General features: G+C 38.6%; 1 long non-coding RNA gene across 1 annotated transcript in view; it reads left to right on the plus strand.

Annotated features, from left to right (window-relative positions):
- The window catches only part of LOC133641563 (uncharacterized), a 73689-nt gene extending 60115 nt beyond the window's left edge, over positions 1–13574 (plus strand). Inside the window, exons 4-6 of the long non-coding RNA XR_009824301.1 lie at positions 6460–6539; positions 6866–6897; positions 9536–13574. This is a non-coding gene — a long non-coding RNA (uncharacterized LOC133641563). The remainder of the gene's footprint in view (positions 1–6459; positions 6540–6865; positions 6898–9535) is intronic.
- Positions 13575–14430: the final 856 nt, after the last annotated feature.

Raw genomic sequence — 14430 nt, forward strand, 5'->3', positions numbered from 1 at the left:
TTTGGAGGGAAAATGATTGGCGTGTTTGCATGAAAAGTGGGGATGCAACGGAAACAGCAATCGATGTAACAATAGTGTCACAAGGGTTTGCAGCAAAGTGAATAAGGCAGCACTCTAGGAAGTAATCATTATGTTCATTCAAATCAACATAAATAAGGACAGTCAGCGGTAAAAAGTAAGGAAGATAGAAGTACAATCAGGCTAACTAAGAATCAGTTTAGAATAATTATGGACATGGAATTAAGGGAAATTGATATAAATCAGGATATAGATCATCTTAATGCAGATAAAACCAAGGGCGGAGGAAGATAGCGCCATGCTGGACACAGGAAGGCACAGACACAATGAAAGAACGGAATAAAGCATTCTGAATATTAAGAAGAACATTTTCAGGATGTGATTCAGCATAAGAGGCAACCAGTTAAATGAGGTATGTGATAAAAAGGACCAAAAAAGAGTTTTGGAGGAAATTTTGTGAAGAAATAAATATAAATACTCCCATTAGTCCAGTGGGTGTGGGGAATGGGGAATAAAAGGTTAGAGATTAGGAGAGAACATAAGAATCATGTGATGAAAGTTAGTACAGAGTATGTGGTAGGAAATGAAGAAAAGGTAGAACTCATAGCAGACACCTTTGTAAAAGTGCAAAACAATGATAATATGAAGAAAGAGACAAGAGAGTAGAAACAATGAACATTTTGGAGAAATGACTGATGATAATGAAATGGTGTCAGAAACACGATTGATTTTCTATGAATGAAATGGTTAGAATATCAAAACGGGTTTTGAATACTGCCCCAGGAAAAGACCAAGTGAGCAATGTTCCCTCTAATTTTTCATGTGTCCAAGCAAAGGCAACAACTTCCAGAGCACAGTGTGAACAGACTGTGGCCACTGCATCATCACACCTGCCCCAAACCTGACTTCATAACAAGTTCAATCTTTTGTTATAATCAGTAATTTTCGTGAGATTATTTTCTAATTGAAGTGAATTCCAATGAAAATAACAACAACATCTTGTTTTTCATGAGCTATGTACCAGCGTGTCTCAGTGGGGGTTCTACTTTGGAAAAAAATTGTACCCCACCTCATTTATTTCACCTTAAAACATTCTCATGTTGCACAATGAGATGTAAGCATGGGATAGAGTGTATACATTCCTGTAACTTTCTGTCTGTAAAATATAGCTTTTTATGAGCATTTCTGTAATCTAGTAACAACATTTCATGATTAATATCCATAAATTAACATTCTTAATAAATGACAGTAGAATAAGCACACATCAGATTGAGGAGTCATAGTGTAATGACCTGGAATTTACACTTAATATGTAGTGTTGGAGTTGTCCGACTTTTTGTGTGGCCCTAAAAACACTGATACGACAGATGCCAACGATTTGGTCTTGGCCCAGTTTGTATGGCACAAAATTATCAGTTTTGCTAGATAGACGTTTTTTTACTCATGTTTTTGTTGTTGTTACAGCCGAAAATGAAAAGATTTTGCTCCGTAAAAGTGATCGATGGAATTGATATCCTCTTTAAAGCATCTCAAAAGACCTCACAATGAACAGTGTTGACGATTATTGTTTTATTAGTGGTCAGCTTGAAGCGCCCCTCTGTCTCCGACTCCCTTGTCGTCATGTGACATGAGTGTCTGTTATGATTTCGCTTACTAGTTTCGATGACCCGCCTTATTTTGCCTCTGATTGGCTAGTTCGCAATGTTTGGCCCTAACCTTAGCCAATTGTGACACATCATACCAACACCAGCCAATCATCATGGATGTTCTCTGTATGGATGGATGTTCTCATTCATCCAGGTCATTGGATTTCCTAAAAATGTTTTTTTGGCCTGGATTCACAGTCCATTTTCTCTCTTCATAGTTTTGATGTAAGCTACCAAGCTACATGGGTCTAAGGCCCTGCCTACATTAAGCCGTATAACTCCTTAAACGAATAATTATTTAGCCTAAGCCCCCTGTCAGCCACACTAACCCATTGATTGATTGATTGATTGATTGATTGAAACTTTTATTAGTAGATTGCACAGTACAGTACAAATTCCATACAATTACACCCGAATAAGTTTTTCAACTTGTTTAAGTTAATCGTTAACGTTAATCAATTCATGCTAACCATCGTTTAAGGTCCCCATCCTTGGATAATTTTTTACACGGGTAAGTGCGCCGTGTATTTCTTGAATCTCTTAGCTTTGTATGGACTCATCGATCGTTTACAAACTGAGTTCGGAGAGGAAGTGACGCCAGAAAGACTGCGGCCCACACAGGAAGTGACGTCAGAAAGAACGCGCCACAGCCAGCTTCATAACAGACGCTTGTGGAAATCACACGTGAATACCTTAAAACAGTGGTTCTTAACTTTGTTGAAGGTACCGAACCCCGCCAGTTTCATATGCGCTTTCACCGAACCCTTTAGTGAAAAATAAAATGTTTTTTTTTTCAAATTCAAGACAGAGTTATATGTTTTTGGTAACACTTTAGTATGGGGAACATATTCTAAGTAACACAAACTTAATTTAGAGTTATTTGGACACTAGGGGAACAAGTTCTAAGTAATAAAGACTTAATTTAGAGTTATTTGGTTAGGGTTAGGGTCAGGGTTAGAGGGTTAGGGTTATAATAAGGCCATGCCGAATAAGGCATTAATAAGTACTTAATAATGACTAGTTAAGAGCCAATATGTTACTAATTTGCATGTTAATAAGCAACTAATTAATGGTGGTTACCATGTTTTTTTACTGGTGCATAACAACAAAACCAACACAGTGCATGAACTCACAACAAATTACACACCTGCAAATCAGTCAGCTGTTGCCGTATCCGTTATACGCCGATAGGGAGAAGTTTGTATTTACACGATGAGTCGGGTGTGTTTTGACCTCCGCCGAACCCCTGAGGCCAACTCACCGAACCCCTAGGGTTCGATCAAACCCAGGTTAAGAACCACTGCCTTAAAAGAATGAAATGCGCGATTGCAGCTATTTGGGATACAACACATCTCAGACGGCAACATAGCAGTTGAGCGACAGTTTTGGATAAGGCCTGGAAGAACGGCAGCCTGGTGGGTTATGTTTGTCAACAATTGTGTTGTGCCACAGGAACGGCAAGAGAACTTTCCAATGTCCAGGTCAGCTGTGATTGAACTTAGCAAAAAACTTTGTCTATTTGTCGAAGGGGAAACAACCAGAATGCGGGCTCCCGTGGACGAGGGAGTACTACGGAAAACAGCGAATGCATTTGGACTGGCAAAGCAGACTGTCAGTTATTGTCCGCGATGTATGTCAAGCTATTACTCAACGTCTAGTTTTGTACTCCATTGTGAAGCCATGAAGTGGTTGCGGCCGTCAAGTACGACCGCCAATTTCAGCCTACAAGCACAGTGTCCTGACCAGATATCTACATCCCTAGATTGATTGTTGTAAAATGTTCATTATCACATTGTTTACTTTCACACGTCCATTAAAGATTAAAGATATGATTCATGTATGATGGCACAGGTGTGATTCACTACAATAGGGCTAGTCTAACAGCTGCTGATGGTGAGGCAAGCAAGGTGTACTGTTAAAAGAAATGTGACAATTTAGGCTACATTGAAACACAGTGTAAGAATACACTTCCAGGTCAGAGGTAACTATGACGCACGCATTTCTTTTCGCTCATGCGTACTAGGTCGCGTTGCGGCGGCGGACGGAGGGCAGAGGGGGTCTTAAACGCTGGGTGGCATTGTGTGTGTGTGTGGACAAAGATAAGGTTAGGTGGGATATAGCCTGGATAACCTTCTTAGTGTAGAAGGGGCCTAAAAGTAGCTAAGCTACAGGAAAAGCTACTTCTTTAAAAAGTAGCTAAGCTACCGCCAAGCTACTGGAAAATGTAGTGTAGCTTATTAGTTCCCATCACTGTCGACAAGCAGGAACATTTTAGTAAAAACTGAGAATGAATACAGTGGAAAATATTAGGTGGAAAGTGAGTATATTAAGTCCAGTACTGTTCTCATTCATGATAAATGAAGTGTTTAGTGTGAAGTGCATGGACTAGTGGGGCGTGGAGGTTATTTCTGCTCATGATGGAGTGATGTGAAAGAGAGGTAGAAATACAGAAAGGAAGATTCAATAAAGGGCAACAGCTCAAGGTTTAAGATTTTCAGTTGGGAAAACTAAAGTCATGAATTTTACAAAAGGGAAGGTTCAAAACGAGCTTCAAAATGTAACTTCATGGCGAAGATATAAAAGAGGCACATGTTTTTAAATATTTAGGAATATGGTTTGCTGAACGAATAAACTGGCCAATCCATGTCCGTAAAATTGTGGAGAAAAGCAAAAATGTGTTGAGTATTACGAGGGGAGAAGATTGAGAAGCTCATAAACTGGCACTAAAATAAGTTTAATTTGATCTGTAATTGATTATGGCTGCATAATTTATCAGTCTGCTTCAAAAACATGACTTGGGAAAATAAACAGGATCCAGTCACAGGCATTAAGTTTTGTGCTGTGGAGCTACGGATCAACCCCAGTGGCAAGTGGAAATGAAGGAAAAACCTTTAGAAATTAAAATAACCCAACCGTTTATTTGGGACACTTAAAAGGGCCCAGGCAGGGACATCTAACTCATCAAGTACTAATACATTGCCAAGAAAAAGAGTTTCCGATGGAGATTTATGGAAAAACATTCAGATTGATAATATTATAGTTCGCCCCACAGTTCAAATTCCTGGCATACCGCAGTGGATCCCTGACGTGGATATGCAAATATTAAAGGATAGGAGTTAGATTATATACATTATATATACATTTGCTAAGTAGTTTACCTTTGCTCCTTTATATATTTGATCCATTATTACAGACGTTTTTTTGAGACTGTACTCGTGTTAGATGTCAATGGCGGCGGGTGTGTCAGGCGATCGCCAGCCAGGCATTAAAAAAATAGTCCTAAAAATTTGTGATCATCAATCTTCACCAAGAAGTCACTTTCGTCACTTGATTGACATTCACGGCACCCGAGGGTCTTGCGAGATGACGCTGGCTGCTGCCAGATCATTATTAACCTCTAAAGGCCTTAGTGGCCAAATGCGTGGACAGCACCTTTTAGCTCTTATTTCCGAAATTGTGTACACTACTGAATTGGGGTCTTATGCCGACATATGGACACTTATACTGCTATCTGGTGGTGTCAGAAGAGTATAACATACAATGGAATTTGGAAAAAAAAAGTGTAAAAATAAAAATGTGCATGAAGTACACGTTTGTGTACTTATGGACTAAGTACATCATATTAAAATATGATTTATAGTTTGTATTCTAATTGGGGTCCAATAAGCCCAAATAGCAAAGAGAAATAAAAAAAAGCATGTAAACAAACAGCTTGGGCCTTAAGAGGTTAAGAAAAATTGACTGAGAGGAGGTCAAAAAACACTTTTTAATGGACTCTCGCGCCGAACCTGCCGTCAAAACTCTAAAGACCAATTGCACAATTCCTACCTTCAAAATAAAAGCGCTGCTTCATCCTGCCTTCGCTAACAAAATAAGAGTCTCATAAAGCTAGAAAGCTACGGAGTTTCCCGCCAATGTATTTCTTGTAAAGTGTATAAAAAGCAGTATGGAAGCTTGACAAATAAGATGCCAAAAACCCATCACCTTCATGTGGTATTGGACAGAAAGGAGGACTATTTTTCTCCTCCATTTGAAAATGTGGACGTTATCAGCACTACTGTCTGATTCCAATCAATGCAATCATCAGAATCAGGAAATACACCAATTTATATTCTTGTCTTCAAAAAAGAAAGGAATCTATATGTGTTGAACATGCTTGTATTATCATTAAACACCTTTAACTTGTTAACAAAAAAATCTCTTTCGTAAGTAAATACATATACATTATATAGATAAATAAGGTAGATCCCCTTGACTTGGTCAACTAAAAAGTAGCTCACCTGCAAAAAAGGTTTTGGCACCCCTGTGTTAGAGAGTAGCTAAAAACCAGCTTCCCCCCACTTGAATGACTACTGAATCATTAAACAGTTTAATGAAAAAATATTAATACTTATTTTATTATCTTTTTTTTCTTCCATCTGAACATCCTGCCATCCTGTCCCTGTTTTGTGCTCACGACTCGGCAGAACAACTCTGGTCTGAGGGGATGGTGCGGGATCCACAGTAAATCCGACACAGCTTCCCTTTGGTGTCACTTGCCTCCATGGCCATTGTTATAAATGAATGATACTCAAATTCCAACCAAACGACTGTATAACCTGCATTCTTGCTGTGGCATGTCTCTGAGGATAAATACTGTGTATCCAGCACCATCCCCCCAGTCTATCTCTGAGTACGAACTGACGGATTTGGATGAGATGGATGTGAAACGTTTTTCTGAATGTCCTGAGAATACAAATGAATAGATGAGTATATCAGACAAACAACTCATGATGATTTCACGCTGTCCATTTAGGAATTATGGTGGAGTGTACGTGGGTCTCCCTGCAGACCTGAACGCCGTGGCTGCCAGTCAGTCCAAGACTGTCAGAAAAGGTAAATTTCCATAAACCCTCCTGCTCATAAGAAAATGGACAACAAAAGAGAAGTGGTTGCCAAACAAGAGAGGCCATTAAACCCCATTTGGCCGGAAGCATGTCTGCCGATGTAGTCCCAGGCCTTTACAATAACGTGTAAGGGGTTTTTACAGCTGCAGAGCAATTCACACATCTGCTCTGCTAACCTATTCTCGTTCTAATATATTGTTTGATTTAATTAAGCAGCAAAGCAAGGCAAGACGTGGTTAATGACAATCATCTACTGATTGGGTTCTGTACCCTGCCGTGATGACATTCAATGATTATTTTCTTCTTCTCTTGCAGACTAGCAGGCATTGACGTGGACATCATGACAGGTACGAAGCAGGACCACTCAACCAATCACTCCAGAAATGACCTCTTGTGTAGAACAAAAGCCCCTGATAGATTTGACCTTAACCATCTTGTGTCAAAATATATTTGTTTCAGGAACACATGGCGGGATAATGACATTGATATGACAATGACAATACAAATAAAAAGATTGCTGTAAAAACTCGCTGTTAGAACGCTGAATAAGAGCAACATCAATTTCAACTAGCTTAGTCTGCCTTGTGTTAGCTCCTTTTCAATATCAGAAGGGTTCTTGTACCGACATATTGAAAAGGAACTGCTAGTGAAAGAAAACTGCAAAAAGTTACTTTTACTTTAGCTTTTCATAGTAATTCCTGACACTGTGCAAAACATTAGTCCAAAACGAGTTATCATGCAATTTGTGTCTCTTGAAATCGTTAAGGATCTCGCTCAGACGAAGGATAAAAATCTCGTTGAAATGGTGTAAAAGTTCAGTTAGATAATCTTTAAACTAAAATAATCGTTACGTCGGGGGATTGCGACAGTTTTAGGCTAGTAGTCGTCGATCCACAGCGATCGTTTTGTCACACAATATCTCATTGCTAACGAGGGAAAAATTACACTTCAACGACTGTCGTTGGATTTGACAGTAGAATTGCTCGTTTGCTTCAAAACAGTTTTTCTCACTACGATAGGGCGAAATCATCCTTGCCCAAGCACACCCTCCTGGTCTTGGAGTATAAATATTTGGGGTTTTGGCACTCACCGCTGGACTAGATGTGCCCAATCTAAGTTTAAGACTAGATGTGACCAATTTAAGACTAAAACTACATGTGACCAATCTCAGTCCAAGACTAGCTGTGACCAATCTCAGTCTAAGACCAGATGTGACCAATCTAAGACTAGATGTACCAATCTAAGTTTAAGACTAGATGTGACCAATCAAAGTCTAAGACTAGATGTGACTAATCTCAGTCTAAGACTAGATGTGACCAATCTCAGTCTAAGACTAAATAGGACCAATATAAGACGAGATGTGACCAATCAAAGTCTAAGACTAAATCTGACCAATCTAAGTCTAAGACTAGATCTGACCAATCTAAGTCTAAGACTAGAACTGACCAATCTAAGACTAGATGGAACACATCTAAATCTACAACTAGATGTGACCAATCAATGTCTAAGACTAGATCTGACCAATCTAAGACTAGATATGACCAATCTAAGATTATATGTGACCAATCAAAGGCTCAGACTAGATCTGACCATACAAAGTCTAAGACTATATCTGACCAATCTAAGTCTAAGACTAGATGTGAAAAATCTAAGACTAGATGGGACCAATCTAAGTCTATGACTATATCTGACCAATCTAAGTCTAAGGCTAGATTGGACCAATCTAAGTCTAAGACTATATCTGACCAATCTAAGTCTAAGACTAGATGTGACCAATCAAAGTCTAAGGCTAGATCTGACCAATCTAAGTCTAAGACTAGGTGTGACCAATCAAGGTCTAAAACTATTTCTGACCAAGACTAGATGTGACCAATCTCAGTATAAGACTAAATGTGACCAATCAAAGTCTAAGACTAGATCTGACCAATCTAAGTCTAAGACTAGATCTGACCAAGTCTAAGACTAGATGTGACCAATTTAAGATTAGATTAAACCAATCTAAGTCTACGACTAGATGTGACCAATCAAAGTCTAAGACTAGATCTGACCAATCTAAGTCTAAGACTAGATGTGACCAATCTAAGTCTAAGACTAGATGTGACCAATCTCAGTCTAAGACTAGATGTGACCAATCTCAGTCTAAAACTAGATGTGACCAATGCAAGACTAAATATGACCAATCTAAGATTATATGTGACCAATCAAAGGCTCAGACTAGATCTGACCAATCAAAGTCTAAGACTAGATCTGACCAATCTAAGTCTAAGACTAGATGTGAAAAATCTAAGACTAGATCTGACCAATCAAAGTCTAAAACTAGATCTGACCAATCTAAGTCTAAAACTATATCTGACCAAGCTAAGTCTAAGACTAGATCTGACTACTCAGATGAGAAGCGAAACATTTTCCAAGACAAACCAAACAATCCAGTTGCGATCAATTGATCGCCCTGAGAAGTTAAACACGAAGAAAGAACTTTGACCTCCTGAAAATCCGATTTCTGCTACCTCTGGTATGTTGTGTCAGACATTAATAGAAAATTGGTAGTGTTCTGTCTAGGACACATGTTTTTTATGAAACAAAAGATGAGTCATAAACTAGCAAAAAACACTGAAAAAGAACAATTCTTGACTTGACCTTTGATCTCAGCTACCTTTGGCATTTAGTAGGTTTGTTCCTTGGTCTGCAGGAGTGCAAATGAAGCCCTTTGATCTCTGTTACTGCTGACATTTTAGGTCTGACATCATTCCATTGCCTACAACGCAAACAAGACATTGTGATTAGTGATCAGAAAAGTTTCATGTTCGCATTCTACTGGTTAAAATAGTACACTCTCCAGTGCTGGAGCATTATTGGTTTTAATCGGCAGAGTCAATACTTTGCACCAATGGCAATTACTCCAGGTGCCAGTGGGCGGAGTCAAAAGTTGAGGACTGGAGGCGGTTTTAGTTGAAAGTTTGAATTTGTAACTCACTGTCTTTACAGGATGCCCTCTTATGGACGACACCTTGGACGTCCTCGCTGACACCACTCTCAGCCTTCGCTTTTGTCAAGATATGGACGTCTTTCCAGGTCTCCGAAGAATTCTGGACTCATGGGAGACGTAGAGATTCTGAGTGGATCCATTAGAAACCTTTGAACTTGCATAACAGAAAATATGGCTGCAGCGGGCAGCGTTGTGTTGTGACGGCCAATTTGGCTCATCAGTCGCTGTGCTGAAATGTCTTTGTCGAGGGATGCGTCTACTTTTTTTTACTGTAAGTCGGACCGCATTAGTGACACGCTTTGTGGCGACGCAGAAAGACAGAACGTCAAAGATGTATCTGGACATTAGGAACACATGCACAACAATATTTGATCAAGTTTATCATCTCTTGTTGTATTTTCATCATAGTTTTTCATCATAATTACTTATTATATATACAATATAGTAAATAACATAACATATTTAATTTTTTAAATTATATTCCTCGATGACTGGCTGAAAAAAAAATCACATTTTAATCCTGTGTACAGACCCCTAATTAGCAAAGAAAACCACAAAAGAGAAAAGTTAATTTTACTAAAGCACAGAATGATTCTACAGAAATGTCACAGAAAGATTGAAAAATGTTTCACAATTGAGTGCATGTCACACCGAGGCCTTCAGTGATGTCCTATTTGGTCAGACTTGAATAAATACCTCTCATAAAACCTTATTTATGTCAACACATTACCACGGCTGGAGGAATACTATACAGAAATGCACTACTGGGCTTTGAATCATCTCAATAGTGTACATGAATCATCTCAATAGTGTACATGAATCATCTCAATAGTGTACAAAACGGGCTATTTTATATAATTTTAAAAAAACACGTCGCCAATTAAAACATATCTATGCGGTACTGTCAATATTTAAATCATTGGAAAAAATAAAATAAAATAATATTTGAACTAACAATTTGCGGCACCAATTGGAAACCGTAAGCCAGTGGTTGATTCGATTGGATGTGGTACGTGGTATCAAACCGTTTTTCCGGCTGGGACAGGTTAGCAAGCTCTGGGGTTGGCAGACCTTCTTGAAAATGGCCTTGCAAATATACAGTATATCTGCAACTTGAACACCATTTTGCTCTCCTTCGTTGTGGGTTAAAAAAGCGAGTAGATATCAGATTTTTCTGCTAGCCGGGTATGGTTCCGGTGCGGCACTTCCTGCTTTCGCAACTCATAACCTGTGATTGGATACTCACTTGTGTGAGTAACAAGTACCATATTTTCCGGTCTAAAGGGCGCACTTAAAATGATTTTTTCCCCTCAAAACTCGACGGTGCGCCTTATAACCCGGTGCGCCTAATGTAAGGAATACGTTTGCTTGAGCTTACCCACCTCGAAGCAATTTTATGTGGTACATGGTGTAATGATAAGTGTGACCAGTAGATGGTAGTCAAACCTAAGAGATAAGTGCAGGCTGCACCGTTTGATGTGCTTCAACAGACAAGTATTATTATGGTGTGTGTATAAAGTAAAACATATTATCTGGGGTTTTGTTTCGCAATATTATGCAAAAGCAACTTTTCTTACCTTCTGGTACCTGCTGGTCTGTATTTGGGATCAGCATAAATCCTGAAAAATTGCGCGCGTCCGCCTTTGTAGTCCGTGTCAACAACATAGTCGCTAAGCTTCTTCTTTTTCTCTATCTTCTTGTTATGTGGCATTCATTCTCTGCTGTTGCCATTTCTAATATAAAGTAGTGTAAAGTTCTTACTTATATCTGTCAGTAAACTCGCCATGAAAGCGCTAAAACATACTGGTTTAGTGAGTTTACATTATTCACCCAAGGAACTTTAGAGTTCCGGTCGGACGTTTTTTCAAGAGACACATTTCCGGTGTTGTTGTTTCCGGATGAGAAAATTAAAAATAAACCATTCATCGGCAGTGCGCCTTATAATCCGGTGCGCCTTATGGTCCGGAAAATACGGTAAGTATCCAAACACAGGAGGCGGTAAAATCACGTTCAACATTTCAACACCAAGCAACCTAGAAGGGCTACTGTCAACAACTCAAACGCTGATTTGCTATCGCAACTGTCTTTCAACTGTATGTGCATAGACCGCCGCGTTGTTGATTCAGAAGGCCTCGGCAGATTTCAATCAGCACTGGCAACAAGCCAGCTAAATTCTGATTAAATAAAAGCTCTAACATAAAAACAGCAACACTGGAGCCTAATATGACATGAACAGAAAATGATGAATACTTTTGTATATTTAGGGAAAATAAATTAAATTAACTTATCAATTTATGATTATAATTTATGTCAGGCCAGCAGGAAAGGCAAATGTTGTCATTTTCTTTGTTGTCAGTCACATTTATGGCGTGTGATACGGCAATGGCGTCTAACATACTGTAAGGCAGATGCTGAGAAAATAACTAGTGAACTTAGAGGAGCCTATCTTTAAATAATCACCTTTTTAGGTACGTGGGTATTGTTTTGAGTGCTATTTATTTGGAAATCAGAAAAAAATTGCTTGATTCATAACTGTATACAAATATGGCACATTTATCAGTTTTTGTCGTTTTGAATCACAATGGAAGTATTACGGTGCTCCAAAATGCTATTGTTAGCATTTTTCCTATTGCCCCCATTTACTACAAAGTAGCATGCTAGCAATGCTACCGAGCAGACCTAAAATGGCACGCCTCAATTTTTTTTGCAAGAAGTTTATTTTGCCTTTTTCGCAGTCTGAGTCACAATGAAATTGCTGTACCTGCTCCGTAATAAAAAAAATGGTCTTATTCCATCGTCTCATGTCATCCCGTGCAACCCAGGAAGTTGTCTGTTAACAAAGTAACGGACAAACAATTAAATATCTAATGCTTCTTGTCTGCACGAATTGTAACAGACATATGTCTTTAGTTTGTCTAATTAAGTTAGAAGACGGTTTTTACACCAGCCCTGAAGAAAAAAAATGGTACGGACCTATCGTCTTGTGTCGTTCTCCACGCACCAGGAAGTGGCCTGGTATGCTAACTAAACTTAAAAAAACTAAGAAATATGTTAAAAAATGTTTTTTTCTAATTTAGTTTGAGTAACAAAGAAACCTCAAACTATAAAGCACCTAAATGCAAAAGGAAGAGTCCTGTCCATCCATTCATTCAATGTCATGTTCTCTACGAAGCAGGAATTAGCGCGTTAATGGTGTTGTTTCATTTGTACTGGGAAGTCGGAATTTCCGAGTTCCTAGTTGGAATTTCAACTGGAACGTACCTCGAGTTGGTTTCAAAGATGGCTGCTCTGGATGTCCGCTTCTGTAACATCTATTGTTTGCGCTTCTGATTAGTTTTCGTCGCCGTAAATCAGCCATATACGTAGGGATGATACTCGAAACCGGTTTTCCCGGTTGTTTGATAAGAAAAGAACCGAGTCCTCGGACTCGAATACCTTTTTGAGAACCGGTACCCGTTATCGAGACCACTATAGTAAAGAAAAAGAGTGGAATCCCGTCCCGACCAGAAATGCTCCGTGGGACATCACAAGAAATGACGTCATGTAGCTCAGTCATTAGGCGCAGATAGGGAAAGCAGGAAAACAATGGACGGGAAAAAGCGCTCCAAGGTGTAATAAAGTTCGAAACAAAAGGTATAATCCAACGAATAACTTTACTGAGAGATTTTAGCAGGGTAAAAACAAATGACGAACACTTTTACGACCAACCGGAAACATAGAAACCAGGCTAGCAACGCACCTCCTTTACGGCAGCTGTCGCAACGTTCTTAATGCAACCGCAGCACATACATATATATACAACATATCTCCCTTTTTTAACTTTTGTTTTTCTTTCCTTGTAAACAAAACAAAATCACACTGTATATGTGTTGTCTGTCTAATTATAAATAATGCAGACGAGGCGTGTTGGCTGAGTTCTTGACGTTTACTTTCACAGCGTGGCAACATGCAACACTTTTCGGGGTGTCCGCGCATGCTCGTAACTCCCGTTGCATGCTGGGTAGTGTAGTCGTTATATTCTCTAGCTCATAACATCTTTCCCCCATAAAGAAATAATGTTAACTCAATAAAGTGTATTTCTTTTTTTAGCTTTAACTTTTCATTTTTTAGCATTGTAACCACATTTGCAAACAACTTTTCTTTCAATAAAGAAATGAAGTGCAAAAATGTCAAAGCATCATAACAAACAGTTATGTCAAATAGCAGCAGAAGTGCACTTTTTGGAGAGCTGTATTATTTTCAGTTTTGTGCCCAAGGGACCGATTTTTTTTAACACTATATTATTATTTATACACCTATAGTGATCACAGAGACAGGTTGTTTTTGTGTTACTGTATATATTTGTTTCTCTGAAAAATCCCACTTAATATTCTTTGGGTAACAACAGTCAATATTTATTTATTTTATTTAATTTTTTTAGGTGGGTAACAGTCAATATTTATTTATTTATTAGATTTTATTTTTTTTATCATATAATAAAAGTGAGCTTTTGTTAAACCAAATATTGTCAATCAATCAATCAATCAATCAATCAATCAATCAATCAATCGTGTGTTTTTTTCCATATACAACAACCTATCTGGACTCGATAAGAGAATCGATAAAGAATCGGTTCGATAAGAGGATTCGATAATAGGCTCGAACTCGATAATTCCTTATCAAACATCATCCCTACATATACGATGTATTGTTGCACGTTTATGTATGGTAACGTCACTGTCGTGTAAACTACATTTTTTTCTTGTGGTATATACGCTGCACGTCGCTAGCAATAGCGTCTGTGTTTCCTTTTCACCTGTGTTTGAAGGTTGCAAAAAGAGTGCATATTTTCACGTTAGTTGTTTATATTCAGACAAAGCAAGGGCAAAAATAGCTTTCAAGGATTTGGCAATCT

Source organism: Entelurus aequoreus, linkage group LG24 (genome assembly GCF_033978785.1).
Source record: "Entelurus aequoreus isolate RoL-2023_Sb linkage group LG24, RoL_Eaeq_v1.1, whole genome shotgun sequence".
Lineage (NCBI taxonomy): Eukaryota > Metazoa > Chordata > Actinopteri > Syngnathiformes > Syngnathidae > Entelurus > Entelurus aequoreus.